The sequence below is a fragment of the Cynocephalus volans genome, chromosome X (assembly GCF_027409185.1).
Source record: "Cynocephalus volans isolate mCynVol1 chromosome X, mCynVol1.pri, whole genome shotgun sequence".
Taxonomy (NCBI): domain Eukaryota; kingdom Metazoa; phylum Chordata; class Mammalia; order Dermoptera; family Cynocephalidae; genus Cynocephalus; species Cynocephalus volans.
Genome location: NC_084478.1, coordinates 145,453,843 through 145,463,879, shown reverse-complemented (window position 1 = coordinate 145,463,879; position 10,037 = coordinate 145,453,843). Strand labels below are relative to the sequence as shown.

The following is a 10,037-nucleotide window of genomic DNA, read 5'->3' as shown; positions in this document are numbered from 1 at the left end:
CTGAAACCCAAATCAGAAGCCAGGCGGGTAGTGCATCCGTGCTAAAAAAAAGAAGGGATCTGTCTGAGGTGCATAACATATAATTAAAATCTGGAATTGATAGCCAAATAAGAGCAACAGGAATCAATCTGAGCTATGGGTAGGGTAGCATCTTTTATAGGTACCTGGCTGGGTCAGGAAATCTATTATAAAATATTTGTCAAATTGCTTTGAATAAACAAGGTAAGTGGGGTATTGTGTATAGCTATGTTAAAGTTATGCAGTTGGGGGCATTTTTGCAATCATAAGTGCATTTGTTAGGTGCTTAGCAAGCTCCTCTCCACAAAGAGATGGGAGGGACTAGGGGGCAACATATAGAGGATCTGGGGCTAGAAGGAAACATTACCTCTCCTAACTGTGGAAAAGGAGAGGGAAGAAAAAAATTCTGATGCTTTTCCTTAAAATAAATTGGCCATGTCTTTTTCAATTCAAGGTGTTTGGCATGTACAGTGAAGCACTTCAGAGTAAGAGAATAATTGAGATTTATGGGAAAAGGTGAATGGAAGAGGGGATGATAGGAACATAATAATTTAGATTTCAAAAATATCTGAAGGGTAAGAAAGAGAAGGTGACAACCAGGGGCTGGGGAGAGGTTGAGGACATTTTCAAAGACTGGTAGAGTGCTTTGATTGCCTTCAACATTAGAAATGACTTAGCTTCTAAAATAACAAACTTGTTGGGTTATGGAGAGCAGAGGTTGGTACTTTCTTGGACTCCAGCTGCTTGCATGTGCCCTTTAATAGGTACAGTTAAATAAATTATAGTACAGCCAGAAAACAGAAAACTACTTTGCAGTTAAGATTGAGGCAAATCTGTATGTATTTAAAGTTACTGAAAAATGTTTAAGCAGTATCAAATGAAAACAGGAAGTTTCAGAAAACCTAATATGGTATGGTCCCTTTTAATAAAGAATTAGTATATATGTAGCTGGCTGGTTAGCTCAGTTGGTTAGAGCATGGTGCTAATAACACTAAGGGCCAGGGTTTGATCCCTGCACCAGCCAGCTGCCAAATTAAAAAAAAAAAAAAAAAAAGGATTAGTGTATATGTAGAAAAGAGTCTGGAAGAGAATACAGCAACGTAATAACAGTAGTCATTTCTAGGAGACTTTTACTTTCTACTTTCTTCATTTTGTGATAATGTGACTTCGTATAACATTGTGAAATCATATTAGTACTATTTGGAAATCAACTTGGCTATACTCAAGATGCTTAATATTTCAAAGTACTGTACTGAAAAATTTAAAACTTTGAAAAATTTTAAATTATTAAAGATAAGCCATAAAAGTTTATTGTCTTTATTTCTTTTTTTAAAACTTATTAGCTGAAGTTTCTGGAATCTAGTCCAAGGAAAGAATCACTTGGGGGCAGGGGGATATGGAATTTAAAATATAAATTGTTCAAATATGATACATTTCTTAACCTGTGCATGTATATCTTTGAGGATCACAATTTGTATGTGGAGAAATTTATATTGGCCACTTTGCTTTAAGCTGAGAGCTTTAATTTTATCAGCAACTAGGAAGTTTTTAATTTCTCTGTGGTGATAGTTTGCAGCAGCATGGAATATAAAAGTTGGGAAGCTGGCATGCTGTATTTAATCCATGCAGAGAATTTGGACACCATGCACATAACGTGCAATGAAGTTTACTGAAAGAGGTTAACAAATTATCAGTCTTACTTTTTTGTGTTTTCTTTTTTTTTTTTTTTTTTTTTACAGTTTCCAGATCTGAACCAGTTTTATTTCTTCTTTCTTTCTTTCTTTTTTTTTCTTTCTTTCTTTCTTTTTTTTTTTTTTTTTTTTTTTAATTTTATTTTGTCGATATACATTGTAGCTGATTAATGCTCCCCATCACCAAAACCTCCCTCCCTTCTCCCTCCCCCCCTCCCCCAGAACCATGTCCTTTCTGTTTGTTTGTTGTATCAACTTCAAATAATTGTGGTTGTTATATCTTCTTACCCCCCCCCCGTTTGTGTGTGTATGTGTGTATGTGTGTGTGTGTGAATTTATATATTAATTTTTAGCTCCCACCAATAAGTGAGAACATGTGGTATTTCTCTTTCTGTGCCTGACTTGTTTCACTTAATATAATTCTCTCGAGGTCCATCCATGTTGTTGCAAATGGCAGTATTTCATTCGTTTTTATAGCTGAGTAGTATTCCATTGTGTAGATGTACCACATTTTCCGTATCCACTCATCTGATGATGGGCATTTGGGCTGGTTCCAACTCTTGGCTATTGTAAAGAGTGCTGCGATGAACATTGGGGAACAGGTATACCTTCGACTTGATGATTTCCATTCCTCTGGGTATATTCCCAATGTTTTCTTATTTCATTTTGTGTGGAGGGGAGTACAGGGAAGAAGATAAATACTAGACATCGTTCCTGGAATTTATGATACTGAGGGATGTAGAAATTGATTGAGTATACAATCTTCAGATCTTGGGTTCTTAATCTGGAGTTTTATATAATATATGCAATTGTTTATATTTATGAATTTTGGGGGTTGAAGTTCTTTTCACATATATCTGGCTGTCAAGGAGTACAAGACCCAAAGCACATGTGGAACCACCTACCAGGAGGGAGTTTGCAGTTCCTCCAAATATTTTTCATATTTTTTGTTATCTATTGTTCGTTAATATAATCTAAGGCCTAATAGAAACAAACAAGTGAGTGCATATTAAGCACCTGTCAAAATTCACCCTGCCATCCTGACCATTGGAACAAAGGCCACTGTGATAGGGAGGTTAAGTAGAAGCCATGGGGACTTTCTTTGCCTCTTAAATGCAAGCACAGCTCCTGCATCTAAAGTCAGCAGTGTGTCTGTCATGGTGCTGTGTTGTTGGTCCTCTGTTTCCTTTGCTGTTCTTTCTTGGGGGAGGCCAGTTTTCTTCTTCGTCAGACTGCCTGTGCTATTGAGCTGCCAGCAGGGAGCACATGGATATCTCTAGAGTCCAGAGTCAATTTCAGGTCTCTTGTGTCAGTTAACCACTGGAAATGGAAAGAATTATAACTTAAATGAAAAGAATTATAACTGGGATTCCCCATGATTTTGATATGTAATTTGTTTTTTCCATGTACTCTTATCTACTGGTGAACTGCTTCAGATCTACTTCAAGCCCTGACTTGGTGGATGGGATGACTTTGGGGTAATTTCATAGGTTTCTACTGGACAGAATTTGTTGTATTTATGAATTTTATTGGCTTATGAACTAATTCAGACATCTCTAAAGACCTTATTGGGCTGTAGGATGGCTGATATGGGGGTAATTTAATTGATTTCTTTGTGACATATAATGGCAATTTGAATGATCTCCTCTAGGTGCCTCTGGATTTGAGTTTGCCCTCTCAGAGGGTTCTGTTTACTCAGATATCACCATATAAAAATTAATGATTGCTGCCAGGCAGGCCACCTAACACTTTGGATTTGGGTTGGATTTCTGAGCTTCTCTTGCCTCTTCATATTCATACTCAGACCTACTGTACCACTTCTTATCACCTTGACCAAAAAAGAGTAGTTGTTTGATGCCCAGTGAGGTTCACTGATTTTATCAATCTATACCATCAGTCAGATACAACAGGCCTTATGAAATGCTGGAAAGGCCTGTTGCAGACTTGACCATAGTATGAGCTTGGATTATGACCTTACAGATTGTGAGGGCAAAGTGCTGATCTAAAGGATGTGGAACCAAGTACCTATGCCTCTCCTCCAAAGCCCGGAATAGGTGGGTCTGGGAACCTGGGGTTAGAGGTGAGCATAGAATTTCTCATAATTACAGATAAGTGCTTCCCTTCACTGGACTATCTGTATTTTTTATTCATTCAAGTTATTATCAACATGGGGAGGACCAGAGTTAAAACTTTGATTCTCCAATCACTAGTCCTCCATGCCCTATCTGAACATCCACCATTATTCCATAAAGGCATGTTTATATAGAAGAAGGACAGACATTGATTAAAAACACATCTATGAGTTGAAGTTTAATAACCCGAGGGTGAGCACACTGACCAAAGTTGAAATTCACTGGCGGGAAGGCTACCAATGACAGACATGTCCATTATGGGTTAGACATTAACAGCACTGCGAACAACTTTTCCTCTACATTCTCCTGTTCAGATTGTTGACTGCTTTCCTCATGCAGGATTCAGAAGACCTGCCAACTTTACCCCCACCTTTCTGGGGCTTGGCAAAGTAAGACCAAGAAGGAAGTTGAAAACACACTAGTGAAAACCCCAGACTCATCAAGTTCTCCACTCTAGTGGCCACAAAGAACATTTACTGATTCTGACAGGCCCTGTGCTAAGCAATTATCATTCATCATCTCTTTTCATTATTATAGTAATCTGGGGGAGCCAGGCGCTATGAAATTTCTCAAAGAAGTTAAGTTATAGTAGTTCCCCCTTATCTGTGATGCATATGTTCCAAGACCCCCAATGGATGCCTGAAACTACGTATAGTACCGAGCCCAATATATACTAAGTTCTTCCCTATACATACACACCTATGTCAAAATGCGATTTACAAATTAGGCACAGTAAAAGATTAACAACAATAACTAACAATTAGTAGAACAAATATAACAGTATGCCAGCATCATACTCTTGCACTTTGGGGCCATTTTAAGTAAAGTAAGTGTTACTTGAACACAAACACTGCAACACCATGACAACCGAGATGGCTACTAAATGACTAATGGGCTGGTAGCATAGACAGCATGGATATGCTGGACCAAAGAATGATTCACGTCCTGGACAGGATGAAGCCAGACGGTGAGAGATTTCATCATGCTACTCAGAATGGCATGCAATTTAAATGTTATAAATTGTTTATTTCTGGAAATATTAAGTAGGAAATGAACTCTAATTTCATCATATGGAGAGAACCACTTTTATGCTCTTTTTCATTTTTAAGACATTTTAAAATATTTTGATATATTTCCTTTCAGTCTTGTTTTCTTTACACACGCATACATTTTTCTTTCCACAAAATTGGGATCATAGTGTACATACAATATTTTGATCATGATTTTGTGTACTTAAAATATGAGGGGTCTTCAAAAAGTTCATGGAAATGCATATTATTAAAAAACTATGCATGGACTTCGAAACTTTCTTGCAGCAAAATAAACTTGTACTAACTTGTTGTAACATGTCTGAACAGGATCCAGTATGAGGCACTAAGAAGGATAAGACATCAGTTTGAAAAGAGCCCCATCAGAGCAATATGAATTTTGCTAAAACTGAAGAAAAAACAAACATCAAATTTATGGTGGGTAGAAGAATGCTGAAATCATTGATATTTTGTGAAAAGTTAAGAGGACAATGTCCCAAAGAAATCAGCAGTTTACAAATGGATAACTTCTTTTAAGAAGGGATGAGACAATGTTGAAGATGAAGCCCACAGCAGCAGACTATCTACATCAATTTGTGAGGAAAAAACAAACAAACCTTATTTGTGTTCTAATTGAAGAGGACTGATGATTAACAACAGAAACAATAGCCAGCCCCATAGACATCTCAACTGGTTCAGCTTACACAATTCTGACTAAAAAATTACAGTTGAGCAAATTTTCCATTCGACAGGTGCCAAAACTGTTGGGACCGGATCAGCAGCAGACAAGAGCAGAGCTTTCAAGGGAAATTTTAAACAAGTGGGATCGAGATCCTGAAGTATTTCTTTAAAGAATTGTAACAGGAAATGACACATGGCTTTACCAGTACAATCCTGAAGACAAAGCACAATCAAAGCCATGGCTACCAAGAGGTGGAAGTGGTCTAGTCAAAGCAAAAGGGGATGATCAAGAGCAAAGGTCATGGCAACCGTTTTTTGGGGGATGCACGGGGCATTTTGCTTGTTGACTTTCTAGAGGGCCAAAGAATGATAACATCTACTTATTATGAGAGTATTTTGAGAAAGTTAGTCCAAGCTTTAGCAGAAAAAGCCTGGGAAAGCTTCACCAGAGAGTCCTTCTCCACCACGACAATGTTCCTGCTCATTTCTGTCATTAAACAAGGGCAATTTTGTGAGGATTTTGATGGTAAATCATTAGGCATCCACCTTATAGTCTGGATTTGGCTACTTCTGACTTCTTTTTGTTTCCTAATCTTAAAAAGTTTTTACAGAGCACCCGTTTTTCTTCAGTTAAAAAGAAAAAAAAACTGCATCTGTCTGGTTAAATTCCCAGGACCCTCAGTTCTTTAGGGATGGACCAAATGGCTAGTACCATTGCTTACAAAAGTGTTTTGAACTTGATGAAGTTTATGTTGAGAAATAAAGTTTATATTTTTAATTTTTATCTTTTAATTCCATTTTCCTATGAACTTTTTGAAGTCCCTTTTGTATTATAAACAGTTTCCTATATCATTAAAACACCATTTTTAATGGTTGTGTGATGTTACAGCATATAAAGGACCATCATTTATTTAACTTATTACTTATGAACCTGATACAGTTTGGATGTGTTGTCCCTGCCAAAATTCATGTGGAAATCTGATCCCCAGTATGGCAGTGTTGGGAGCTGTTTGGGTCATGGGGGTGGATCCCTCATGAATGGATTAATGCTCTCCCGGGGGGAGGGGACTTGAATGAGATCTCGCTCTATTAGTTCCCATGAGAGGTGATTGTTTAAAAGACCCTGGCATCTCCCTCCTCTCTCTTTTGCTTCCTCTCACCATGGGATCTGCTCATACCCACCAGCTGCCTGCTGCTTTTGGCCATGAGTATAAGCAGCCTGAGGCCTGTGCCAGACGCAGCTGTCCCAGAATTGTGAGCCAAATAAACCTCTATTCTTTATAAATTACCCAGTCTCAGGTAATTCTGTTAATAGCAACACGAAACGGACTAATACAAAACCTTTAGTTTCCTTCCAGGACTTTTACTTTTTAAAGTATTGTTTCAATAAACATTTTTGCTCATGAGCCTTTTTTCAAGTTTCTGATTATTACCTTAGGATAAGTTCCTAGAAAGTGAGTTCCAAGGCCAAAGAGCATGGACTATGAAAAGACACTCTATGGATATTGCTAAAATGATTTCAAGAATGGTTGAATCAATTTAGTCTCCCATCTACATATAAGGGTGGCTGTCTGTTTTAATAACTGCATACATTGAGTAGATATACAGTAGATTATTTAAATATTTCTCTGCTATTACCAGTCCATTCTTGTTTTAAATAAGGTTGCCACAAATATCTCTGGAACATGGCATTGGAGACCCCAGACCTGGGTTGAATTCCTGTGTTACCTACTAGCTCTGTGGGACCTTGTGCATTTGAGTCTCAGTTTCTTCATCTGTAAAATATAGAAATAATGGGTGCCTCAAACAATTGTGATGTGGAGTGACTAATTATTAATTGAGTCAAAATTTTATATAATGGCATTGCCTTTTGTATTTTAATTTTTTTCAGTTTCTCTAATTAATACAAATATTTGGTCTAGAATCTGTTTTGATTACATGATCAATAAGCTTTTTTCATCTCTTAGGTTCTGTGAATAAAATTGGAGAAATCTGGGGAAATTACAGACAAAAATCAACTTGCTAATATTTCCTTGTTATGTTTTGGCTTTCAGAATATGGTTAAGAGGATTTCTTAAAAGGCAGAATATGGGTAAAATAAGTGGATTAACCTACAGTATCACATGAAATCATTTCGTTTTTATTTTTCTGCACTCCCAGGTAGGGAATGAAAAGTAATCAATGCAGAAACTTCAAATATAACAAAGATAAGTTGTCATTTACTCAAATTTCAGTGTCTTTGTAAAACTTTCATTTAGCTCACTTGTCCTCTTTAGCTACTTTCCATAAAACCGATTTAAACAGAATGACTATGTAGGCTAAATATGCATTACAAACTGAATGCTCAAGGTAGAATGCAACAGAAGCGTAGGAAGTGGGAGTTATTTCTTAACAAGACAATCTTGGGAGCTCGATGAAGCACCAGACCTGCTTTCACAAGGTGGCTGACTCCTTTTCCTGGCTTCCTGTTTAGAGGGCACTTCCCAGGGCTTTTCTTTGCCTCTGAACCCAAGGAAGCATGCAGATTGTTTAATCCAATATGCCCCAAACCCTGCTGTGCATCCAGATCACCTGGGGTGAGTTATTGTTTTGTGTGTGTGTGTGTGTGTGTGTGTGTGTGTGTGAGAGAGAGAGAGAGAGAGAGAGAGAGAGAGAGAGAGAGAGAATACATATTCCTAGGCCCAGCTGCCCAGATATTCACGAGTGGGACTGGATCTGCAAGTTTGCATTTGTAACAGCTTTCCAGGTGATTATGATGCAATAGATCCACGGATCAGCACCTGGCAGCCACTGTCAAACCACAAATTTTGCAGATGGAGAAAGTGAGGCCAAGAAAGGCTGAATGGACTTGCTCAAGGTCACATAGTTGTGCTTCCAGTGAAGATTAAAATAATTCTTTGTTTCATCTGATTTTATGATGAATGAAGTAGCTGCAAAATAGTGAAACCTTGAGTGTGGAGGTGCAGCCAGAAGCACAGCCTTCCAGGAGAGACAAAACTAGAGAAAGTTCTGGGACTGGGGGGCAGAGGAAGAAACAAAGTGTTTAGCATTTCACTTTGACAACATCTGAAAAAAAATTTCCCAATTAATTTTGTTCATTTGGATGACTGGACTAAATATCATCTTGGCCTACTTTCCCCACCACATTTTGAATTTCACAGGTTTTATATGCCACTATGGGGCAGAGAACATTTTGACAGTAATTATTTGGCATTATTCAATATCAATGGAATATTTATTAAAATGACATGATGACTAAATGCAATGTGGTATCCTGAATTGGATCCTGGAATAGAAAAAAAGACATTAGTGGAAAAACTAGTGAAATCTGAGTAAGTCTGTAGTTTAATTAATAGTAATGTACCAACGTTAATTTCTTGGTTTTGACAAATGTACTATTGTTTTGTAAGATATTAACACTAGGGGGAACTGGATGACAGGTATACAGGAACTCCGCGACTTCAGTGTAAATATAAAATTATTATGAAATAAAAAGTTTATTTAAAACAATAGTCCTAAGTAAGAACAAACCAGAGTAGTTAAAGTAGCAGAGACAAATTGCTAATCAAAGTGCTGATTTCCTCACACATTAGGGGAAAATCCTTTAGGGAGATGACTGCTTGATTTGTGTGAAAAAGTTACTTAAGAGGAAAAGCCTGTTACATCCCAGATTATCACCTGGCTGAGTTGGTGTATTAGTCTATTTCTGTGGCTTATAACAAAATATACAGAACTGGGTAATTTGTAAGAAAATGAAATTTATTGCTTACAGTGTCAAAGGCTGGGAAGTCCAAAGTCCAGGAAACACATTTGGGGAAGGCCTTGGTGGTGGTGACAGTGACCCAAGGGTCTCACATGGCAGAAAATGGCAGAACAGAGAGAAATAGACTGTCACGTGCTCTCCTTTCAAAGCTCTCAGAACCACGGCCCTGACCACCATTATATTATTAATCCATTCACTAGGCATGGTCCAACAATCTAATCATCTCTTCAGGATCCCACCTTTGAATTACCATAACAGGATTTCCCGCCCTTACCAGTTACAGTGGGGATTAAGCTTTAATGTATGGACTTTGGGGGACAGAATTCAATCAATCCACAGCAGTTGGGGAGGGGTGTTTTAATTTTAGGAGAATCAAATGGTGATTTTCTTCTTTAATAGCAATTCTGTTTGTGACATTTTTAATGCTATGTTTATTTTCCAATTTTATTGAAATGTGCCAAGAGTACATGGGCAGCACAAATGTATGAATAGGAAAAAATCACATGTACAATAATTTTTTTAAAGTGAAGACTAATCTTGGGAGTTCCTCTGTCCTTTTCCCTCCAGACTTCCAGTGTTTCCATTATGGTTAAGCTTCTACTAACCTAGCATTAAAAAAAGGAATACAGGAACTCTTGAAAAACCAAAACAAACAAACAAACAAAATGGCATAAAGGAAAAAAAACGTTTTCCTGCTCACATGGGACTCTTTCTAGGCACCTAA

General features: G+C 37.5%; 1 non-coding gene across 1 annotated transcript; it reads left to right on the top strand.

Annotated features, from left to right (window-relative positions):
- The first annotated feature begins 968 nt into the window (after positions 1-968).
- On the top strand, positions 969-1,042 carry TRNAI-AAU (transfer RNA isoleucine (anticodon AAU)). The gene has a single exon. It is a non-coding gene; the product is annotated as a tRNA-Ile (tRNA).
- Positions 1,043-10,037: the final 8,995 nt, after the last annotated feature.